General features: G+C 36.8%; 2 protein-coding genes across 3 annotated transcripts in view; both read right to left on the reverse strand.

The window, feature by feature from the left end:
• LOC306875011 (uncharacterized protein) overlaps window positions 1–9445 on the reverse strand; it is a 991916-nt gene extending 982471 nt beyond the window's left edge. Inside the window, exon 1 of the mRNA XM_079425373.1 lies at window positions 9023–9445. The gene's annotated coding sequence lies outside the window, so the exon portion shown is untranslated. The remainder of the gene's footprint in view (window positions 1–9022) is intronic.
• LOC306875005 (acid-sensing ion channel 1B) overlaps window positions 1–25629 on the reverse strand; it is a 170786-nt gene that overhangs the window by 70756 nt on the left and 74401 nt on the right. The window lies entirely within an intron of this gene.

Consider the following 25629-nt stretch of genomic DNA (forward strand, 5'->3'; position numbering starts at 1 on the left):
TTGTGAGTTACAATATACTGTAATGTCTCATGTGAGATATAAAGTCAAAATTATGAGAATTTACAGTAGCAATTACATAGCAAAGAAACTGAGGTGGAAACAATCTTCCAGTTGTAGTACTCCTAAAGAAGTTTAGGAGAAACACCTGAGACACAGGTGATACTTGAACTAGTTCTCTTGAGTTATAAAAGACATTTGGATACTTCTCTTCCAAGCCTCACCTGTAACAACTCAAGCAAGGTGTTGTATAATATTCAGCAATTGCTACTTTCTGAAATAAAGACAGAATGTTCAGGAAACGCTGCTGACAGCCGGACTCTGATAGCATCAATCCATCTGCGCTCACGGCATGACTTCAGCTATCAAATAATAACAGTGACGAATGGGCTTTTATCACATTTTACGAGATAAACGCCAGCATACAGAAGAAGAAGAAAAAAAAACCTCAATGCATCTGCTAAACATCCCATGGGAATGATTCTGCATGTTTTGTTTGTTTTGTGTGAGTGGGTGATATTACACAGCCGTTAAATCTTTCCTCCAGCGCCGATACGGCTCCTCTTGGGCCCCAATGAAGCCATCAGTAAACATATTCGTGCTCTTACACCTTTCAGCTTCTTTATAATTCATAACACTACAGAATTGATTGCCTCCTTCAGGAGAATTCAGATGGAATGTGTAACGTGTCCAAAATATATACTATTACTGTTAAAAATTCAGCAGGCACAGGTCGGGATGGTCAGCGGGTTCAATTTAGAGAAGCGTCGACAGCGTGCTGTGCTTTACCGCACTTGCTAACAATCTGACAATAACTTTCAGACGTTATGTGCCTATATTCATTTCCTGTAAACTACAGCCATCAAAAACATTTACTTTTATGACAAACAATTACTGTTGGACTTCAATTTGGAGTGTGATGGGCTGAGCTGGATTCTGGGCTGCATTCTGAGGTAATTCAGAAAAACAACAACACCAAAAGAAAATGACAAAAATCACTATAACAAAAAAAAAAAAGCTAAATGCTAAATGCTAACCGCTGTACACAACTTCGAAGAAGTGTTAATTACAATTCAGATGAAAATTCTAATTAGTTTGAAAGAATACATGGGCTGCCAATAAGCGCAGTATTATACCACAGTACTTTTTAAAAAAGGTCATGAACACAGATGTTTCCGCTGGATCCAAACAAGGTCTGATGTTAGTGTGAGAGAAAAATAAACATTCCTTCATGTTTCCAAGGAAATTGCGTATTTCAGAGGGGCACAATGCAAACTGATGTTCCTGATAACGGAAGCTGAGAAGCTGCATAATGTCTTATCGAGTAGAAACATAAACAAACCGAGGTAAAAATAAAAGGTGATAACGGATGACATCTGCAGGAAGTTATCAAGACGAACACTGACTGCCTGAAACAACACACTTGTAAGTAACTGTGGAACTTTTAATTCAAAAGGATAAACGGAAAAAAAATTGATCTTAAAGTAACTGGTGTTTCAAACATTATCATGAAAGATTATGAAATTGCTAGAATAAACCAAAATAATTATACTTAATCCCTCGGGTTCACAGACAAGGCTTAAGCTTAGTCCTAGACTAAACTGTAAATCTGAGCTGTTTCAACTGAAAGAAACTTACACTGACTGATCTTAAAATATATCAGTGCATTTGTTTTGTCTTAAGATGCACACTAGTAGTTCTTTATTCTAAGGCATGTTTATAAAAATGACTTAAATGTCCTAATTAAACTATGGCCTAATCCTGGTTTAGGCTAAGCCCTCTCTATGAAACCAGGTGTCACGGTACTCTCGTGAATGAAAAATTGTTGAATAAAGTTATTTTTGTTTTCTTTGCGCACAAAAAGTATTCTTGTAGCTTCGTAAACTTACGGTTGAGCCACAGAGGTCACATGGACTATTTTAACGATGTCCTTACTACCTTTCTGGACCTTGACCGTGTCAGTAGCATTGCTATTTATTCAGGGACAGAAAGCTCTCGGATTTCATCAAAAATGTCTTAATCGGTGTTTCGAAGATGAACGAAGGTGTTACGGGTTTGGATCGACATGAGGGTGAGTAATTAATGACATAATTTTCTTTTTTGGGGATGAACTATGCCTTTAATTAACATTTAATTTGCTAATGAGGGAAGTAAAAATAAACTAAATTCTTAAGCAAATGTTGGTTTTAAGGTTCAGATATTTAATTTTTTAAAAGAAATATATTCTGCAGTGTTCACTACAACCTCCCTCGTCTGCCAACACCATGCTTCTTTCCTTAAAAAAAAACCCAAAAACCAAAACAAGAGTCTTTCAAAGTTTGGGATTGGATTGGGAAGCAGACCAAGAGGAATCAAACCTGATCCGTATTGAAAGCCTTTTGCAAAGTTCATTCACATGCTGGCAGGGCTGTAAGGCAGCGTTCAGCCTGAGCATGAAGGGGCTTATGCCTGCCGAGGGTGGAGGCTATGCAAACGAGAGCGTGTCATGGGGTGCACAGGACGGAAGAATTCATTACCTTTATCGTCACGTCCTGTTAGGATGACTTCAACAACTCATTTGCATGTTCAGCCATGCGGAGACGAAGAAGCATGGTGTTGCAAAAGCGAAGTTTCTGCATGACGATGGGGGGGAAACAGGAAGCATCTGCAGCTCAAGACGTGTGTTTTTGCCAAACAGATGGCTCGCCAGGCAGGTAAAGCAGGAGGAAAATGCGTGCACTTCCAACTCCCGCAACACGTCGCACTTCCAGCCCTCCAAGTGCCTGAGGGAATAACGTGACTGTCAAATCCAAAATTGCATTTGTCAGGACAGGGAGCCAGAGAACGTCCTCCGAGCCCACCTTCTGCACCAATAATGTTTTCTTTTCCATCAAAACACAACATTCTTCTACTACACCCTCTTTTCTTTCAATCACAGGGCTCTGGGGATGAATTGGGCTCCCAGGGGACCACCGGAGGGCCGGGTATCTGCTCAGGTGGTAGACAATACATCCCCATGACGGTTCAAAATTGGGACACACCTCGGCGGGCTACAGCCAAGAAAGCGTTTGGTAGGAGTAAGAACATCAGACATTAAATAACAAGTGAAAGGTGGAGACTGTAGGGACGGAAGTTTAAAAGTAACACATGAAAGAAGTGAGAGACATTGAGGAAGAGCTTTAAGTAACATCTGAGGTTTTCCTTGGCTCAGGTGGGATCTTGTGCATTATGACCTCATCAGCCGCTGTGATCACATGACCAGGCGGTGAGAGCAGGTGCAGTGCACTGAACCTGTGCCTGAACCGCTCATCATCCTAATCGGCTGACTGTAGTCCACAGAACACATCGATCATTCGCCCTCGTACTTTCAACACCTCTCACCCTCTTAAAGAAACCGTTCACACAAATCATTTACTTCACATTTCAGTTTCATTCCAAACATGTCTGTCTTACATAGATCAAAAACAGAGGCACTTGAATGGTCAAGCTGCTATTTTCTATAAATTTAAAATGATTGGGCAACAAAAATGACAAAAAGCACAATTAAAATATAATAACAGCAGTCAAGTTGACTTGTAAGTTATCTTCATCAAAGTCCTCTGAAGTTATGTGATAATGCGAGAAACAGACTAAAATGTGTAAGAATATCACAGAAAATTTACGTTTGGTAGGAGTAAGAACATTTTAGTCATTTTGGAAATTCAACACATCAAAATGGTTGCTTAAAAATAACATTAAAATATCTGTTAACTGAAAAACTCCAACTAACTAAAAATAAAAAAGAGCTACCAATTATTTGTAGCTTTATACATAGTGTATGTATTTATTTATTTAAAAACGCCCAGAAAAAATAAAATAAATAAATAACCATTAAAAAACTGTGAAAAAGCCTGGTACAAGTATCACGAAAGTAGCCCATATTAGTCAACTATATTTCAATTATTATAAAATCATATGACATTTTGAGACAAACAAACCATTCTGACTACTTTCATAGTATGGAAAAGAGCAGCGTGAGCATTCTGCTAAACATCATCTTTTGTGTTCCACGGGGAACAATAAACAGAAGCCATACTGAAATTTAATTTTTAGGTGAACTATTCCTTTAACTCAACAGTAAGCCCACACCATCCACGAGCAAACAGGAACGTTAGTGTCTGTTAGATTCCAGGCGTCCAGCCAGATACACCACGTGTGTACATGAGAGTGTGTGTGTTTGCGCCCCGAGGCCTCATTGTGTTTTACCTAAGCAAGACACCGTTAAGAAACAAGCTCTTATTGAAGGTTACGTGCTGTATGTGTGCGCGCTGAATTTAGCCAGTGTTTGGGAACACGTCCTGATGGCTGCAGGAGAGCGAGGAATGCTAGAGATCAGGCAGCTGGGTGCAGCATGTGGCCATTGCTACAAGGGAGCTTCGAGGAAAGTGTGTGTGTGTACTTCATGCCTGAGCTTCTCCAACAGCTTGTCCCCTTGATGGAACTGACATTTCTCTCACTTTCTCCATCTTTCCTGCCATGGCTCGTCTCGCTGTGAGTGGGAAGTTGGTTTGGTGGGGCTCTGAGAAGCTCCCGGAGCCGACCGCTGTGCTCCCGCTGCTGTCAGAGCTCATTATGCAAGTGCCGGTGTGCTTTGGCCCTCAGGAACCTCTGTGGTAATTCTGGGCAGAGAATGTCCACCGCTGCCGCTGGTCTCACTGGTGCTACGGGATGTTTGACAACACTGCGAATCGCAGGTCAAGATAAGCCAAATTGGACCAGACACCTCAGCAAACGTATGCAGAAGCAGTGAGCATATTAACTCTGCTTCAAAATCTAGTGAGCTGCCTACACAGCCAGCCTTTAGACATCATGCTGCCTTGTAAGATGGCTCAGTTTGGTCAGAATAGAAGGCAACATTGCATGTGATCTTTATGGAGAAGGCAATCCCAGAATGCATTGTGACAACTGCAGTGAAAAAAAAATAAAAAAATCCATGATGGCAGGCACACTGATAGAAATGGTTTCATTAAATGCAGACAAAAAAAAAAAAAAATTCAAATGATGCAATTATTTAATTAATATTTATTTATTAATATTTAATGGTTATTGAATCATTTAAAAAACACAATATTATATTAAGATTAGCTTTTTAATTAACATTGGCAGCCCTAAACTGAAATAAATAAATACATTTATTTAATAAACTTAATTAAACTGAAGCTACAAATAAACCAAATCGAAGACTAAATTAAAATAAATAAAATAATCCAAGTTAGCGGGCAAACTGAGAGAATCTTTCATTAAATAGCAATTAAAAATGGACTACTACATATGATACAAGTAATTACTATTATTATTACTACCTATAATTCATTATATTATTATTAATTTTTAAATACACAATAATTACAACTGTATATTAGAAATGTGTAAATTATAAAAAAATAATTTTAATTATAAAAATATTTTATAAATTACATAAAATTATGTTATGTTGTATTCTATTGTTCTATATGTAACTTTGAGTCAAGCCATTAGCTGGCCAGGTGCAAGAAACAACCTCAATTGGGATCAAATGAGAGTTTTGTCATTAGCTTAGCGATACGCTAACCTCTCTAGCGTTAAAGAGTGGCATAAGAACCGACAACAGCACTTTAAACTATTAGTTTACAGTGACATACTAACGGATTAGAGTAAACATTACTATTAAGACACAGGTTATCCATTACATGCCACTGCTAATAAAGTGTTGCTAATTAACTCCAGAGATAGCGATGCTATGTTTAGTGGCTTAAAAAATTACCATGCTAAATGCTTCTTTAGCAAACCGTAAATCCTGTGTCTGAACCCACACACATACACAGTCCTGTAATCTACCTCTTCAAACCCTCAAATTATAGCCAAACGGGAGCGCTAGCAAAGCACAAAGCTAAAGGTTAGGTTTGAAAATAGGTTTGTTGCCAACTTCAAAGAGCTCATGCACGCAGCTGTCGGGTGAAGATGGCTTTCTAATGGAAAAATAGATACCTTCAACCCAAGACCTCAAATGGCAGAGCAACAGTGTCATTAAAGAGACTCGGGGCTGTTTACGCTAACCCACTCGTCTTCATTAACTGTCTGCAGGGGATGAACAGAGAAGCATGTTTTTCCTGAGATCAGGGTCATAGCGACTGGTACTGTTAGAAATAGCTAGATTTCCCACAACAGTCCCATTCTGAACTCACTCCATCGACTGAGCCATTCCTGCTAATGTCAGGCTAACCCTCACCAATGAGTTACTTTTTGATCTTGTTAATTATATAATTATGAAAACATCATCTTGACAAAAATACGACGAGTAATAATGTAAAATGTTAAAATGTTTTTGAATATATAAAACTCTTTCTGAAACACTTTCTGCATGACACAGCAAAATTTGAATGATTCATTCGATTTGATTATATGAATGAGTCACTGAATCATTCATTCAAACACTGATTCATTTCAGGAACAAACAAGTATTCGCTTTTCTGACTGAGTAACTGAATCTTTAAATTCAACCACACTGATTCATTTTAGAAACAAAACATGACTCTATAAGCGAGTCACCGAGTTGTATTATATCCTAAGAATCTCTAAAACAAGGAAATTATATATATTTTTTTCTAAAGCTTGAAGAAACTTCCCACCAGTAATTAACACTTACTACATTTATACATAGTGTATGTATTTACTTAATTAACATTACTACACTTTTCCCACATTACTTTTTCTAAAATTATATGTAATTTTAACCTGCGTAAACTGGATAAAACAATATTACATATAATGAAATTAAATTTATTTAAACACACTAATTCATTCAGGAACAAAACAAGTGACCACCTATACGAGTGAGTCAATGAATCATTCACTCAACTTATTTGATTATACACACCAATTCAGTCACTTAACCAATTCATTCAAACACTAACAGGGCCTTCACTAGTGGGCTAAAAGGTGGTGACGATTATAGGGGCCCAAGGCTGTGGGGGGCCCCTGGCAATTTCAACCGACTGGCCGAAGCCAGCCTAAAAAGACGCTTAGGACAGTTGACGGGCCACTGCTACATGTTGTCAAGAAAGCTTATCAACTGTGTGTTTAAATGTGTTTTTAAGCCTTGCCAAATTTATTCTAAAGCTTTCAACACAAGATGTGAAAGAACTCAACTGAGAACTCATGCGTCGAGTTTGGTGCGCATTCAGAGAGCTGCCTCTCACAGACAGCGTGCAAACACCGAACTGAGCAAATACACCTTGACAGTTTAAACATACAAACTCAGAAAGATGGGAAAAGCTTAATTCTGCACGCACATTGCATACACAGAAAGCCCAGCTCTTGAACACCGAATTGAGTTTTGCCTCTTCTTTCTCTTGAACCAACAAATACATACAAAATTATATCGAAATACCCGTCTTGGTGAGTATCCTTGGAAAAAAACGTAGGTTGTGTCTTAAGTGAACGTAAACCGTTGAGAAAGAAATTGGATGTGTATCATAATATTGGATGCATTATCTCTAAAAGTGACCGCGCCTATTTTTTTTTTATTAGCTTCTGTCGTGTCCTTAATGTTAATCCAATAAATTAAATGAGAGAAAATCACTCGCTGCCCTTTACTGAATTACTTTATAGTTTTAACAAGAATTAATCTATATTTAATTCATACAGTAAAGACTATACAATGATATTTTTTGTACTTCTGTTTCTGGACAGCTACTTGATTTTTTTTTTTACCTTTGTTCTATTTATTTATTTGTGCAATTTACACAATTTCAAACAGGGCCCATGGGTACAACCTGCACCGGGGCCCCACAAACCCCAGCTACACTAATAAATGTGACTCAACTAATTCAGTATTATGTCAAATTTTGTCATAACCCGAACATACGTTCAATAAGAAAAGAGAGAGACGAGACGAACGACACAGGTTACACGGGAGCGTCTCTAGGATGATTATGGCACTAGCGCTCTGAGTGGAGCTAATATTCATCAAACACAGCCAGCGGGCAACCCGCTTTGATTGGGTTATTTTCTGCTATTAATGACCATTAGTCTCCACGACTGGAATCCGCTGCTCCGTGTCCATCTCTGCAAATATCCGCGGACCGTCGTAAGTAAAACAAATGACATAATCTGCTGAGTTCGGAGAACGAGAGGAGAATAAAAGCAGCGCGTGGAGATTATGTGAGCAAAGCGTGAGATGGAGTTTACGAGTCATGTGAGTATAATTGGGGCCAAACTGGGTAAACGGTCAGCAGGCATGGATACCTTCACCTTTCTGAAAAACGCTCATTACTGTAGCAGTAAGCACAGTTAAGCGGGGTCACCTTCTGGAATAAATTGCTTTCCTTTAGCTTCTTATTAGCGAGTCGCTCCATCTGAGGGCGTTTTATATTCCGCTGAAGTCCCAGTCGGGTGCGTCAGAACACATGTGCTAATAATCAATGCGGCTGCAGATTAATTCAATTCAACACAATGAGTCTTGTTACAGCGAGGCTGATGACACATTTTGTAGGTCGTTTATTTATATGAGAAATGAGGTGTGATTAGACATTGTGGACAACTCCAATTAAGAGTGAGAAACTCAGGGAATCTGAATGATAATTAATTGGACATACATTTATGAACACAAGAATAAACAAGAAATATGAATTCAATCTACTTGGATATACACTAGCCAACATTTGAAGTGGATCAAAACCTTTCATCAAAATTGTCTTAAAACCTAAAACCAAAATGTGTTCTTGTAAACACACACACACACTAATGACAGTAATGCTAAGATTAGAGTTCTGCATCATTTATGAATGTGCACTGAGCACACAGTATATAGTATAAATATGTATTCTAGAGCATCATCTTGTTCTAGCTGCTGACAAGACGAGCCCCCATCAGCTGACCCGTCCCAGCTGCTGCGTCATCTTTCAAACAGAATCAATCAATCAATAATTAAATAAAAGTTTTCAATCCAAATTAGCACAAGTCAAGCTGCAATACCAAACAGGACCACAGGGAGAAGCCAAAGACCACTAAATCGCCTTTAATATACGGATCCATTCAGAATCGCTAAATCTCTGACCACCGCATATTCGTTCATTATAAAACACTCTTGCTTTTAAGCCAAATACACACTGAAAAGAATAATTTTACTGAAATCTGGACGTAAGTCACTATTCTCTCCATAATCGCTGATGAAATCGGCCATGTTTTCTCTGCAGTAGCGCTGTTTTGAATTCGTTCGCTGGATCCTTGGACTTTCCTGGAGTTTACGGTTTAAAATGTTGTGATTGCAAAAGCCTGCTTCTTTTCATTTTAAGATATGATTTCGTTATAAAGTACTGATTTAAATTAGTAATAATTCATTATTACTCTCAGCACACCTCCCCTCGCGCACCACACAATGAAGTGCTTCTTCAATTCAGCGTTCAAGTTCAGCAATGAACGCTGCTTGTGTTCATTCACGTGATTGGTCGAGATGAGCGGTGATCCCACCTGGGTAGTGTGATTTAAATAGTTTCTATATAATTTCTAATCATATATGGGATCATATAGCCTAATCACCCAGACCCTGACGATTTTATTCTGAGTACCGGCAACATATCAGAAGTACCGGTGCGCACAAAAAAGTGGCCTTTTTTGCGTACCGGCACACTTCAAGCACTGGACGGCAGCGACTCATGGAGAGTGTGTGCGAAAGGTCTGGGGAGAACGGATGTTTTTGAAGTTGTTTATCATGTTGCTCTTCTGCTTTTCCTAGTCAAACAGAAAAAACAGCCACTGCTTTAAAAAAAAAAAAAAAGTCCCAGTGACTCAATGCTGAGCCAACACAGTCCAAAATATAATTTAAAACTGTTCAAATTTAACATTTAAAGGCATTAACAATTCTACAATAAAAACGTTTAATTTGAATTATATTATTAAATACTATACTAAAATTAATACTATAATTATTATTAATAAAAATTTATGAAAAAATACATTTGTTTTCCTTGTCAATAAAATTCAGCGATTTAATAAATAATAAATGCATTAATATTTCTATAATAAATGGTTACATTAAAATGACTAAAACATTATTTTTTTCAATAAATGCAATTATATTTTAATAAATATATTTTATACATAAATTGTTCAAATAATTACCATTATAATTACTAAAAATAATACAACATAGTAAAAAATTTTAATTAAAAAATAAAATTAATAATACAATTAAAAAATTGTTTATCAATATTTGCTTACATTTTTAATATATAATAAATATATTTATATATAAATTATTCTTTAACAAATAAATAATTTTTTCCCAATGTTCATGACTGGTCAATAAATAAATAAAACAAATTTGTTATATAGTGCATCTATTAAAACATCAAAAATTAAGAATATCATAGTTTTTAACGATAACGCGTAGCGTGACAAATGTAGTCAGATTCACCAATAAATGACTCTTCTGAACTGAATCACTTCAGTGAATCTATCAGAAAGAATCTTTGACTACATCGATACACATACTATGCACATTTATTACTGTTCAAAAGAAAAAATAAATAAATGTGTACTATTAAATTGGTAAATGTTATCATTTTTCTCAGTAGTAGTTTTTTATCGTAGGAGAGAGAGGTATAACATGTATATTTTTTAGTAACAACAAACAGACATGGCAACTAGCCCGATTCACAAATAAATGACTCTTCTGAACTGAATCTTTTCAAAGAATCTATCAAAAAGACTCCCAGTCCTTTAATACATCTAATAAAACCAATTATATCGTTAGTTGTAAGTTACTTTATTTAATTCAGTAAACTCCACTCCATGATCAAAACCTAACCGCTCTTATAAAGTCTATACAGAATGTTTTCTCTCGCTTTGGCCTGTTCCAATGATCTTGTGTTATGAAAGGGAATCTTCTATTTAAAGTCACATCTCAAACACACACTCATATGTACCCTTGAGTAAACGCGCTGTTTGCTGACAACATCGGCATGTTCAGTTCCCAATGCCCCTTTGTTTAACAAACGCCGGTAAACACGATTTCTCCTGCACCGTGTGCTGAAAATAGAACCGAGCGTGTTTGTGAAATGTGCTTTAGTGTCCTTGACCCGTCTAATACTCACAGGCTAACATAAACGACACGAGGCTGGATTCACGTTGACCTTTCAGAAAGAAGAACTTGTAAACAGCTACTACTTTCCTGCGGTCAGCATTTGTCTTCCAGGTTAACATTACTGAGTCAGCCACTTGTGTTAGCTAGTTATCTGGCAGTTTGGTTTGTGGAAATAAATCTTCCAACAGGAGCTTCTGCCTCAGGATCACGGGCTCGACGACAAATGGCGTTTTATCATCCTGAAGAGCGCTGGATATTAAACGGACCAGCGCTAAATAATTTAGACTGTTTATCTCCCACTTATTCCATCACTGATTTTTCATTACTCTCTATTGTTCAGCGTACAGCAGCCTCACCGGACCGACCCACAAGAGATCTAAGATTTCATTACCATCACCGTTAAAGGGCAGCACGTACATATGCAGCTGTTTGACGGCAGACGATCACAGCAATGGGAACTGTGAACGAGATTTATTCAGTTCCATTTAAATAAGAAAACTGAAAGCAAATTAATTGTGATGTTCGGTTTTCTTGAATGCTAACTGAACATCTGGATGCGTCCACTTATTCAAACACCGAAATTCTTCAATACTTCATACTAATTCAGGCTTCTTGCACTGCGGTGTAGTTTACATTTTATTTTAAAATCATGAAAATAAATAATTGTAAAAATTTACATTTCATTTAAAATTATTCAATCATTTAAAAAATACCAAAACATTACAAGTATATATCTGTCACACGAGGCAAAAGACGCACGATTTTCAATCGTTTTGCCAATCGCAGTTTCATAAAACTGTGTAAATCAAAATTACGAATATTATGATATCAATATAGCCTACTACTAATTTAGCATAATTTTTGACACGCAAAACCAAACAGCGTGAAAAGAGTAGTCTGATTCACCAAGCGATTAATCTTACGAGCCATTTCTTTAAAGGAACACTCCACTTTTTTTGAAAATAGGCTCATTTTCTATACTTCCCAAGAGTTAAGCAGTTGAGTTTTACCGTTTTTTAATTCATTCAGCCAATCTCCGGGTCTGGCAGTAGCACTTTTGGCGTAGCTTAGCATAGATCATCAAGGAACTTTGCTGCTGTACCATTGGGTGCAGCAGGTGCAATGACATGATGCAACACCTGAAAGTAGTCCCCAGCTATCCTACTTGGGGTTACCTAGCTGGGGAGTACTTTAAGGCGCTGCGTCACATCATTGCGCCTGCTGCACTCATGGTACAGCAGCAAAGTTCCTTGATTATTATGTCGGAATGAAAGTGTAGTTCCTAGCCATATCGGCCTAGAAAATCGCAACTTTTCATTTTCCGTCAGTTTTAGTACACGATGTAACTACAGAAGAGTCAAGTTTTAAATAGGAAAAATATCGAAACTCTTTGGTCATTTTTGAGCGGGATGCTAACGGTCTAATCAGATTCAATGACCTATGCTAAGCTAAGCTAAAAGTGCTACCGCCAGACCTGGAGATCGGCTGAATGGATTTGAAAATGGCAAAACTCGACTGTTTAACTCTTGGGGAGTTGGAAAATTAGCCTATTTTCAACAAAAGTGGAGTGTTCCTTTAAAATAAATCAGTCAAAACACTCACTTATGAATATCGGTTTGAATAAAAAAATTGACTCAATTCACCTGAATTTTTAAAATGTAGTATTTTTCTCAGTTATTAATACTTAGTTTTAGTCATTGTAATGTTCAATAAGATTATTGTGATATTACTACAATTAACAACTGCAGTCTGATTCACCAATAATGACTTGTGACTTTTATGAGCTGATTCAGCTAGGTCAATCAAAAGAAGTTATTGGTTATTTTCAGTCATTTTGCTAATCGCAGTTTCATAAAACTGTAAATCAATCAAAATTAGGAATATTATGATATCAATATTACCTACTACTATTTTGAACTTCCTTTTTGGCATCCAAAAACAAACAGCACGATAAGAGTAGTCTGATTCACCAATGCATGAATCTTATGAGCCAGTTCTGTTAAATTAATCCGTCAAAAGACTCACTTATGATGAGTTATTGGTTTGAATGAAAAAAAAAAAAATTCTCGAATTTACCTGAATTATTAAAATTCAGTTTTTTTTTTTATGTCGTAGAACACCAAAAAAGATCGTTATTTTTCATTCATTTTGTCAATCACAATTTCATAAAATTGTGTAAAGTATTCAAAAATAAGATTATTGTGATATTATTACTGCAATAAAACAAACAGAGCTGGTTCAGATAGGCGAATCAAAAGAGTCGCCAATGAGTTTGAATCGCAGAACAATCTTCGATTTGATTCATCTGCAGCTTTTATTTGAAATTAAGCACAAATTAGACCTTTTCTTGTAAAATTTTTAAAACAGTAAAACATGTAACCAAAAATAGTTTTGTATTGTTATTTAGTATATGATTAGAATCAATGCTTCCTGAAACGTGCTAAAAGATTCGTTAATGAATCAAGAATCATTAGGTGAATCAGAACCAGAGTGCACTACTTTACTCAACTGACTTGTAATTCAGTGACTATAAATCTGCAAACGCTGCACACAAACTAGCAAAGACCGCATACAGTGCAGTACTTGAGTTCTAGTCACCCAGAGATTCCTTTATCTTCTACAGCACTGATGTGAATGACGTTCGCATCGAGCTCAGGTGAGTCGCAGCAGATGCTCACGGAGATGCTCGAGATTTAACTCCCACATCACAGGAATCAACATCTGCTGCTCTCATATTGGTCACATTCACAGTTTGCTCTCTAATTGAGAAGTCATTGTAAATCATGTCGCAGTACTTCACCTCCACGTTCGCACTAAGACGAACAGTAAGTGGCTGTTGGACGCATGTAAATGAGACGGCTGAGTTTGGCAGATGTGACAGGAGACGGTCGGTGTTGTCAGATAGAAACTCCAGCGGCCATTAACTGCGCTGACTGATGCCTGCGAGATAACAGATTGACGGAGCCGGCACTCGGCTGACACGCTCGTGGATTTCAGCGGCTCTCTGGGGAAAAGTGGGACAGTGAAACACACGAGGAGGATTTTTACTGTTCCTTTTGAAAGCTCACTGTGAAAGAGCTGTATTATTGTGACGAGTTGCTTATTTTAGACTTGTGTCACTCTCGGATTCACTTTTTCAAGTAGGCTACTACACTGCCATGACTGTTTTGAGACCACATTATTGGATAAATCCTAATGAAAATAATGGTAGTAAATTTACAGGTAATTAAACGTAAAAAAAACTATAAAACTGTAAACAAGAAAATAAATTAAAATTCAAAATAAATTAAAATAAAATGATACATAGTGGTAATATAATCTAAATATAATAATAATAATAATAATAATAATAATAATAATAATAATAATAATAATAATAATAATAATACAAAAACAGTAAAATTATAAAAATTTAAATTATTGAAATGAGTGACTATTTGAAAGTTATTAAATATAATAAAATAAAATATAATAACTTAAACAGAACAATAATTAAATATACAAATAATCTTTGATTTTTACAATTTGTTTGAATGTTTATAAATAATAAACTGTATAAATACAACCCCTCCCATTAAAAAAAAACATAATAATAATAATAATAATATATTAAATTTATAATCTATAATTATTATAGTTATTAAATACAATTATTATTATTATTATTATTATATACAAATAATCTTTATTTATTAATTTTCTAACAAAAAATACAAATAGCTCTTACATGTTAATAAAATGTATGAATTAAATAATAATAATTTAAAACATTTAAATAAACAAATATTTAAAGTTTAAATAGTTTTGTATTTTGTACTTAAATGTTCATATATAGTCAAATGTATATGTAATATGATGAAAAAGAAAAAGACGACGATAATAAAGATGAAAAGAAGAATGTAATAAAGAAATAATAAATAATAAAGAAAAGAAGAATGTTATCTAAAAATAAGAGTTACTCCAAACTATGACTTAAATTTACTATCCATAATTGTCTATTCACTTTTTACTACAGTTTATTAGATTTTTAACAGTTTACAATGGGCAACTAGTATTCCAACAGCAGACTAGACATTTAGTAATTTGACTAGTTTACTAGCTGCTAGGTAATTGTTAAAATTGCCAAACCATCTCAGAAAAGTTTACATTCATACCCTTTTAAACACATCTTATGCTATATGTTTGAGTGTCCCACCACAGGCATCGTGATTTTAAGGCCACAAGTGAAATTAAAAAGGTACAAACCATTGCTTTACCTCTGTTTTTGCACAATAATTCATCAGTACATCCCTAGTCTATTTTCATTTCCAAACTCTTCAATGCACAAATATGCGCACACATACACTTTCTCTTTTCATCTCGACTCTCACATCTTTCACACAATTAGTCTCGTGGGGCTCACTGGAGTATCCAGGTTTAGGAGGCTTCGGCTGGCTTCCTCTCAGTGCCGCAGCCAATCAGAGTGAAGTCAAAGATACCGCCGTTAATTAACACTGCAGACGCTTGTGCCCCACTACCGTCAAACAAGAAATGAAAGAGCGGCTCAAACAGTGCCTGTAGAGAACATGAGTGGCCCATCTACCGCCTGTTTGTGTATCAATATTAGCATATTAGCATGTGTTTTTTCCACACTTCCTGACTGCATAGCGCTACAGTGTATCAGAAGCAGATTAGCCAGATGGTGCAGCTAGCGTAGCCGTCAGCCCCCGCTAACTCAGCTGTACAGAAACACGCGGCTCGGTACATTCGGATACATGTTACACACCGATTTCTACCAGACTTAGCAGCATTACATCACATATGAAACGCCGCACCTCAGTATGGTAGTACATTATAAAACAGTATGCAATAACATATTGAGTGTACATTATAATGTTAATATTATTAAATGCATGCCACCTTATTGGGACAATAAAGCCGTCCCTACCTACCCTAACCGATACTTTATATTCAACTTTGATTATTTCCTTCATTTTCATTGAAAATAAATACCTTCCAATGTGATATGAGATTTGAAAAGAAATCATCTTGTGTAGTGTTGACTAGCCTAATCACATGATGGTAGGCAGAGTTAGTATAAATAGCCTCTGCCAACAAGGCGGGCTATTTGCACTTAGTGTAAATAGACACTCCGATAAACATGTTAGGTAACAAGTAACCTAAAAGAAATCAAAAAAGTCTGATTATATTACCTAAAATGTGTAATGTAATGGATTACATTACTAATTACAATTTTTGTCATGTAATTTGAAATCAACAACACACTACAATTTGTAAGTGATCTACTCAGCACTGATACAACCGAAGATAATTATTTAGCAGGTTAGAGACCTCTTAAAAATAAGAGAAGATGTGTCAGTGCCGATAACCTTGTGGGCAGCGTGTCGCTGTTGCGCTGCGGTAGTCTCGAATTCGAATCCCGGCTTGAGGACCTTTCCCAATCCCGCCCTCCTCTCTCTCCTACTTTGCTTCCTGTCAGATCCAAAAACTGTTCAATCATAATAAAGCCAAAATTGGCAAAAATAAATAATAAAAAAGGCTAAATTTATATATTTTGATAATATATATTTTATATAAAAAGGTAATATTTATGAAATCACATTTTAAACAACACTGTCTCTCTGTTTTTGTTCCACCATTAAAAATACAAACCACAGAACAATAAGGGCATTTCTGAACAAATCAGTGTTGTTGAATGAATCAGGTAAGTAAACAAATTAGTAATGTACATACAAAGACAGTCACTTTTTTCCCCTGAATAAATTAGTGCAAATCAGACGAATGAATCAAGAGCAAATTATTCACCAACTCACTCATAAAGACCTGTGTATCTAATTAATAAAACATATAATGATAATAATAATAATAATGGATATCTATTGCATCTGTTCAAGAGTGAATTTAGCATTAGCATCTTTCCATATGTTTCAGGTCGTCCTCAATGTCTGTGTCAGTCAGTTGCCCTGCTGTCCTCTCCAGCTCTGCACCATCAGCGATTTGATCCATCAACACATTTGACATGAGACGACCTCCAGCGACCGGTCCGACCGGATGTACAGTAGGCACTAACACCACGAGTCAGTCCGGATTAGCCATGACACAAGCGAATACACTTCCAGAGAGGTTTTAACAACCTTCCCTGCTGGTTTACTAAAGGAAAGGCTTTCCGTCTTGCTCTGCATTCTGCATTTAATACCTGCGGTTCCTGTTTTCAAACAGACTTGTTTCCAGTGTAACGGTGCTTGAGTGAAAGTTTACTATGTATAGATGCGAGGAGGTGTTCGGGGGAAGGAAACTCCAGTATTAGAAAGGCAAGCACATCATAAATGTTAAGGATCCATGTAACTGACATTTAGCGCTTTAAATACCACATGGGCTTCTCCGCCTCCGTTCCACAAATTAAGTGGGCTTTTCAGTTGGACTTTTTATGCAAACTTCATGCTGCGATCGCTGTTGTTATGTCTCTATAATTATAAGCGCTTTTCCTGAGAGCTCTGAGGATATTTCTTGTTTTAGAGAGTCACAGTCAAATTATTTCAAACATTTGCAGTCGTGTTAAACGCTTCGTCACAGATCAGCAGTGACGAATTATGCGCGTACGTCTGAGATGTGTTAATTTCAGCCTCCAGATGATGGGAAATTAGGTTAGTGCGCTTGAGCAGCTTCTCAAACACTCTTGAGGTGTTTGAGCACCTGAATACAGTGAAATATGTCGTTCCAAAGATGTGTGACTGGCTTTATTCCGAGGAACACAAAAGGAGACGTTTTGAAGAATGTTATTTTGACCATATAGCACACGGTGACCGCAATGCATCATCGGATGACAATTCCACTGTGCGCTATCACTCTCTCTACCTAGAATAAATGAATAAAAATTACTGTTTTTTTTTTGGGGGGGGGGGGGGGGGGGGGTAATTTCTTTTTTGTGTTAATAAAAACCAATAGTGCTGTCAAATGATTAATCGCGATTAATCACATCCAAAATAAAAGTTTTTGTTTACAGAATAAATGTGTGTACTGTGTATATTTATTACGTATATATAAATACAAACACATGCATGGATATATTTCAGAAAAAAATTTATGTTTTCATATTAAAAATATTTATATATAATATAAATTGTATGAATATAAATATATACATGCATGGGTGTGTATTTATATATGCATAATAAATATACATAGTACACAAACATATATTCTGTAAACAAAAACTTATTTTGGATGTGATTACTCGTGATTAATCATTTGACAAAACTAAATAATAATAATAATAATAATAATAACTATTAAAAAACAAGAAAATGTACAAATAATTATTTATTTATTTTTACTTTGTGTATTAATGTTAATAAATAAAATGTTTAATCTAACTTTTTTAAAACAAAATAATAAATATAATCTAAAAATAAAATAAAACTGTTTAAGTATGTACATGTTAATAAAATGCATGATCTAAAATAACTTCATTTAATAATAATAATAATAATAATAATAATAATGAAAAAAACATTACATTGCCAAATGAAATTTAATAAATGTAATAAAGTACAATAACTAATAATTAAATAATTATTTACATCAATTATTAAATAATATATATTTAATATTTTAATAAAAAAAAAATATGCTGACAAATCTTTTACTACATGAGGTCATGAACAACCAGTCACCAGTTAGCTCTATATAAAAAAAAAAAAAAAAAAAAAATCTAAGATTAAAAAAAAGATAATTATTCTTAACTGTATAACAATAATGTCAATATGATAAATTGGTTCAATTTAATCGTTCATTGGTTCATATGACTGGTGTGCTGTATTCCAAAGCATCTGAAGTCATACGATGCTGTATGCTTTTCATCAGTTATGTGAATTATGCCATGCAGCACTGCTGACGTCAAAACTGATGCTTGAAGACTTGAAACATGGTGCATGTTTCACATTTCCTTTCTGTGTTTTTGACTAAAAAAATGGTTTGAGACAACATGAATACCATGAATAAAAAGGAATGGGGAGGGGGGTATTCTTTTGAGGCGAGCTCTTCCTTTTAATGTGGAAAAAAGAATGCATTTAATTTCACCTCAAAGCATTATGAGAAAATTCATAAAGAAAAAGGACATAGACTAGTGACTGTTTAATCACAAGGTCTTAAATTTCTCTTAATGGTTTGTAGTTGCACAGGGCAGTGAGCAATTAAATCCTAGATTGAGGCTAATCAAGGTCTTGGGCTGTGGAAACCTCCGGCGAATTCATACAGCGCCAACTTAATCCTTAATCCAACTTTGTTTCGCTCGATGGACGGCAAAAGAAATTGGACGTTGACGGAGACTGGAGATAGTGTTAGCAATAGAAGCCGTAACTCACAGACAACAGCGGAGGCGGGACAGCTGAATCCGTCCAGTCTCAGGGGTCATTATCCATGGTATGGCACCGTCCAGCATCCCGGGATATCTGATGGGGTTCTGGAGAATGGAGCGAAGTGGCAGCGGAGCATGAGAGCCTCAGATAAGCTGGCGACACATGCTCTGGGTGGCTGATGGTAATTACTAGACATTTTATCAGGCCGCCTGCCGCCTTCAGATTAAAATGGACCTGACGGACAAATGCGCCACATGAGGGTCTTAAAAGAAGGATGGAGACAAACATGAGAAACATTGAGATGAACTGGATGTTATGAAAGAGCAACAGTTTGGCTGAGGTTGCTAGCTTGTTGTTTATGTCTGATGCGCTACGGTATAAATCGGGGTGCGATGTGCACCCGTTGAAATTAAACGTAACAGATGTCCCTCCAAGACAGCAGTGAGATTAAATGGAGACTTTGTTTATTTTAAAACAAACAAACAAAACCTCACAGGTGGTTGCTTTGCAGTTGCTAGGGTGTTCAAGTAATACTTTGTTTGTGGTGTCGTGTCTCAATCTGGGAGTGGCATGACCTTGTAGGACAGAAAAGTTTCAGATGAGATCTCTACGGTTTCAAATGTTTCCCACAAACAGTAGTGAGATTAAACAGACTAAATAAAGATTTATTAAAGGTCTTTAAACGGGTCATCGGATGCAAAATTCACTATACAAGTTGTTTGAACAAAAATGTGTGTTGGAAGTGTGTGTACACATCCATCTTATAATGATAAAAATCCACCCAGTGTTTTTTTTTTTTAAAATCCCTATTTAAAAATCCTGTTTCTCAAATCAGGCTGATCTGAGGTTCCTGTCAGAATGACATAGTTCTGTACAGGCCCCTCCCACTATAGTTGATTGACAAGGTCGTCTTACCTTAGACCCGGCCTGAGAGAGCTGAGAGCTGTCCGTCTCCGGTGCAGGGGATGACAAGGTATCTCAGATTAAGCGATTGAAGCGTTTAGTTGTTGGATGTAATAATGAATACAGCAGTTGTTAGTTACTCCCCACATCTGAGCCACTGAAGACGCAGAGGATTAACGTTAATTTCGCTTTGAAGTGAATGCACCGATCCCTGATCTACATAAATGCGTCTATGTTCAAGCTAATCATTCGTGATCCAGCTTTTTCTATAGAAGAATGGAGTATAAGGGTTTTTATGAATCTTTGCAAAATGTCTTTCCTAAAAATGTGCTAGTTAGCCAGTTTTGCGGCTGAAGTTTAGTATGCTCCATAGAGATATATACCTAGACGCCTCATTATCTACTGTTTCGATGGGCCGCGATACATAAGCCATCCGCCATTTTTGGACAGTCTGCGAATCTGAGTGCATTGACTGTGTGCGTCTACAAAAGCAAGTTATACGCTTGTATATCTTTGAATATTTATTGATTATTATGGTGAATGCGAGATGGCTGATGTGCCAGTGTATCTGGAGCGATCGAATAGGGAATCTACACAGATCTATAGTCTGCTCATCACGCCACGGAAGAGAGGGGCGGAGTCAGCAGAGCTCACAAGCATTTAAACAAACATGGCCTAGAACAGCGTGTTGAAGACAAGACATTTCAGGCCTTCAAAATGTAGCGGTCATCTAAATGAACAGCCAAAACGCATTTTTCTAAATTAGTTGAAAATGGTGTCTATAAACACACTTTACATCTGATTGATCCATCAGAAAGAAAGATCTCAAATGAAGTCTCAACAAATAGAGACTAAAAGTTCTCTACTTTTTAAAGAAAAAAAGTCTCATAGGTAGTTGCTTCAAGTTTATAGAGTGCTCTAGGCAGATGGCATGCAGTTACTAGGGTGATCTGAATAGTTTCTATGCAGATATTATGGAGTGCTGAGTAGTTACTAAGGTGTTCTAATTGCTAGTTTACTGCTAAAGGTTTGATTTTGAGGTGTCCTCTCAGAGATCTCAATATGAGCTCCAAATGACCTGTTACATAAAGGTACAGTATGCTAAAATCAGAACTATCAAGAGAAACATCAGAGACAAAGTTATTACTTGGTACCAAAACTTTGAGTTTCCTGAGGGATGAATGAGAAAGATCTGAGCAATAAAAGTTTATTGTGGGCCTCTCGAGGCAAGGCATGCATGTTTGGAAACCATCAAGGGAATATTAGCCATCATCTAACCTAACAAGTGCGTCATGAGGCAAATGAGCCATCGTTCAATTCAGATGCTCTACATTCATCGCCCGCTGAGCTGTAAGACTAGACAGCGCTCTCGCGCTCATTTCCCGTGATGTTATTGTCATCGACTGCTACATTTCCCAGAGCGCATTGATCGGGTAAGACAGACACCGTTTTGTTTCCTAGAAGGTAATATGCTTTTAGGATTGTAGGGAGGTGTTAGCGCCGATAAGACCACTAGATGGTCCTTCCTCGTGGCCTTAATCAGATCCGCTGTAATGTCAACCAAATGTTCCGGTCCGTGTTTTGCTGATCGCGAAAAAATGGGTTAATTTTATTTCGCTGTAGTGCGTTAGCAGCTATGAATTCCTTCCTGAGGGCCAGGATGGAAAACAAAAGATATGAAGCTAAACAGAAAAGTGTGAAAAGAGAGTTTGACAGAACGTCAGGAAAACCATTAGAACGAAGAACTGAAGATAAACGAGTTTGTCAATTAAAGTCTGTCCAAACAGACATAAGCTCTTAATCAACAGTTTTCCGGCGGCTTGATTTGTCAAGCCATCAACACACCACCACCAGTCCGCCTGACAATGAGGATGGAAAATCTCTGAGATTAGAAACATCTGCGTTACTTCATGCAGGCGAGGTAATGACTCGCCGTCCCTCTCCCATGTATAATTACAGCTACACATTCCACTTCCTTATTTGCGGAGCTGCATAATGAGCAAATTTACTATCGTTTGCCGAGCAGCAAATAAAAGCTACATCCGCATCTCACACATTCCTTTTTTAACTCTCATTAGGACGAGTTGAGCTTAGCAGAGCAATAAAGTCAAATCTCCACCAGCGCTGCGTTTTTTTATACCAATAAAAACTGTTATATCTACCAAACACGATGTTTGATTCATCATTTTAGTTTTCACTATAGATGCCTAAAACCTATGATTATAAAACAGTTGGAAAATTGTGATAAAAATGGATACGAGGCTAAAAACAACTATAAAGCATAACTATTTTATTGAAAAGCAAACGTGACAGTGACATGTGGCCAAGTACAGTGTCCCATACTCAAAATTTGTGCTCTGAATTTTACCACACACACACACACACCCTGAACACACACCATTTTTGCTGCAGCGCCCGGGGAACAGTTGGGGGTTTGGTGCCTTGCTCAAGGCATTCATACATTATGCTACGGCGTTACCAGTTTGACTGTCAATTCTACTTAAAAAATTGCTTTCTAACTGAAAAATCCGGTTAAATAAACAAGCTTGAATTTCAAATCATTTTAATTATACTTCCTTGCATTTAATTTATATTTAATTCTATTTGCATTTAATTTCTGAAAGCAAGCTGTTTGCTACAGTATATCTTAATTCAATTTCAGAGAATTAAAATTGTAGTTAAAAATAGTGTGACAGACGTGAAAGTAAGAATAGGGGTGGAGGAAATAGAAAGAGTTAATGAAATAAAATTTTTGGGTGTTATATTAGATTCTAAATTGGGGTGGAAAAAGCACATTGATTATGTAAAATCCAAAATCTCAAAGTCAGTTGCGATATTAAATAGGATTGGGAATTTGTTAAATAAGAAGGCATTATTTATGTTATATTCATCATTATTTGTTCCATATTTAACTTATTGTCTGGAGATTTGGGGTAATACGTACAAGACATACACCCAACCACTTTTTATTTTACAAAAGAGAGCCTTACGTATCATCACAAGATCACAATATAGGGATCATACAAACGATTTATTTTTAAAATTAAATATTTTAAAATTCTATGATTTAGTGGATTACAAGGTTACATTGACAATGTATAAAGTATATCATAAAATGTTGCCTGATAAAATTGAGTATGTTTGAGAAACGTTATTGTAAGTATGAGTTAAAAAGAACATGTTTGTTTAAAAAACTGAAGGTACGAACAAATATTAGATGTAGAACTATCTCTGTAAGAGGAGTGAATTTATGGAATTGTTTGCATATAGACCTTAAATTGACACAAACAATAAGTGGATTTAAAAGGCTCCTAAGAAATAAGATGATACTTTCATATAGATAAGTTTTGGGTAATTAAATTCTATGACTTTGTTGTTTCAAGTGTTTGCAAGAAGAGAATTGAGCACTGATTGACTGTTTGTGAATATTGAGAGGGATAGGCGTTAATAAGCCTTGAGCTTCAGCCTATACCCTTTGGTTTAATGAAAAGTTATGTATATGAGTTGTATATTTGTTATTGTATATTTGTTAGTGATAAACCAAATAAACGAAACGAAAAAAAAACAAAAAATTGTAGTGAATTGGTAAAATGCATTCTCAGTTTAACTGTGAATGGCAGACAACCCTGGTTGCTAGGGTGTTCTGGATGGTTGCTATGTAGTTTACAGGATATTCCAGGTGGTTGCCATGACATATTGGGTGGTTGCTATGCAGTTGCTAGGGTATAAAGGTGCTAGGGTGTATTAAATAGTTGCTAGGCAGTTGATTGGGCATTCTAGATGGTTAACAGGTTGTTGCTAAGCAGCTGCTAGGGTGTTCTGTGTGTCTGCTAAGCAGTTTCTATGGAGTTTGGGGGTGGTTTCTATGCAGTTACTTACAGTAGTAATTGCACAGCGACCAGTCAGAACACCTAGCATTCTAGGTGGTTGCTATAGACCTACAGTTGCTAGGCTGTTGTTATGTAGTTGCTATGGAGTACTGGGTGGTTGTTATGCAGCTACTGATACATTCTGGGTGGCTGAGTTGCTAGGGTGTTATGTAGTTGCTATGGAGTTCTGGGTGATTGCTACTGTATGCAGCTACTAAGGCAATCTAGGTGGTTGCTATATAGTTGCTAGGGTGTTATGTACTTATGGAGTTCTGGGTGGTTGCTATGCAGCTACTAAGGCATTCTAGGTAGCTGCCATAGAGTTGCTAGGGTGCTCAAGGTGATTTCTTCAAAATTGCTATGGTGTTCCAGGTGGTTTCTATGCAGTTAAGGTGCTTACAGTTGCTATGCAGTTACTAAGATGTTCTGGGTGGTTGTTATGTTGTTGCTAGTGTGTTTGGGTTGGTTGCTATTTAGTTTCTGTGGAGTTCTGGTTAGTTTCTATGTAGTTACTTAAGCATTCTCAGTTGTTGCTGTGTAGTTCTTAAGGTGTTCTAAGAGGTAGCTGTACAGTTATTATGCAGTTACTAAGATGTTCTTGGTGGTGGCTACTAAGTTACTAAGGCATACTAGGTGGCTGCTATAGAGTTGCTAGGGTGTTCAGGGGGATTTCTACACAGTTGCTATGGAGTTCTGGGTGAATTGTATGTGGTTACTAAGGTGTTTTAGGTGGCTGCCATACAGTTGTTATGTAGTTACTAAGATATTCTGGGCGGTCGCTATGCAGTTGCTAGGGAGTTCTGGGTCAATAGAGTCCATCGGGACAAGCTCCTCACTGCTGTTTAACACTCAGGTGTTTACTCAGCTCACAGTGAACAGCAGTACTAGTGATGACAGACTTACACAGATCTAATGACTGATGCTAATCAGATGACCTGATGGAATCCCACAGATGCTGAAGTGCAGCACTGCACACGGTGTGTGTGTCGACAGCCGTGTTTGTGTGTGTACTGAAGTGTTTACTGCACTGTGATCTTCAGCCTGTTGAAGTGAATCGGGTAAGAGCAGCATCCATCAGACACATCAGCACTGTTCCCTGAGCGCCGCGAGGCGTGATCGCACGAAAGCTGTGCGTAAACACCATGGATCTCTCTCTCTTGCACACACACACACACACACACACCTTTGATCAAGTTTGGCCAATTTTTCAGCGTTGTTTCCCCACCTGTTTCCCTCTGCTGTGGTTGTTATTTATCATGATGATTGTGGGCTGTGCCACTGGCCGTCTCGCTCTCCTCGCTGTCATCTGTACACGTTAGGAAACTTAGCCTGTTTTTAACGAGCCTAGCACTGACCTGCTGGCACTTCTCTCCTCTTCATCCTCCTCTCTTCCTTTCTTTTCACTCCTTCACTATCTGGA

The sequence above is a fragment of the Barbus barbus genome, assembly GCF_936440315.1.
Source record: "Barbus barbus genome assembly, chromosome: 9".
NCBI lineage: Eukaryota > Metazoa > Chordata > Actinopteri > Cypriniformes > Cyprinidae > Barbus > Barbus barbus.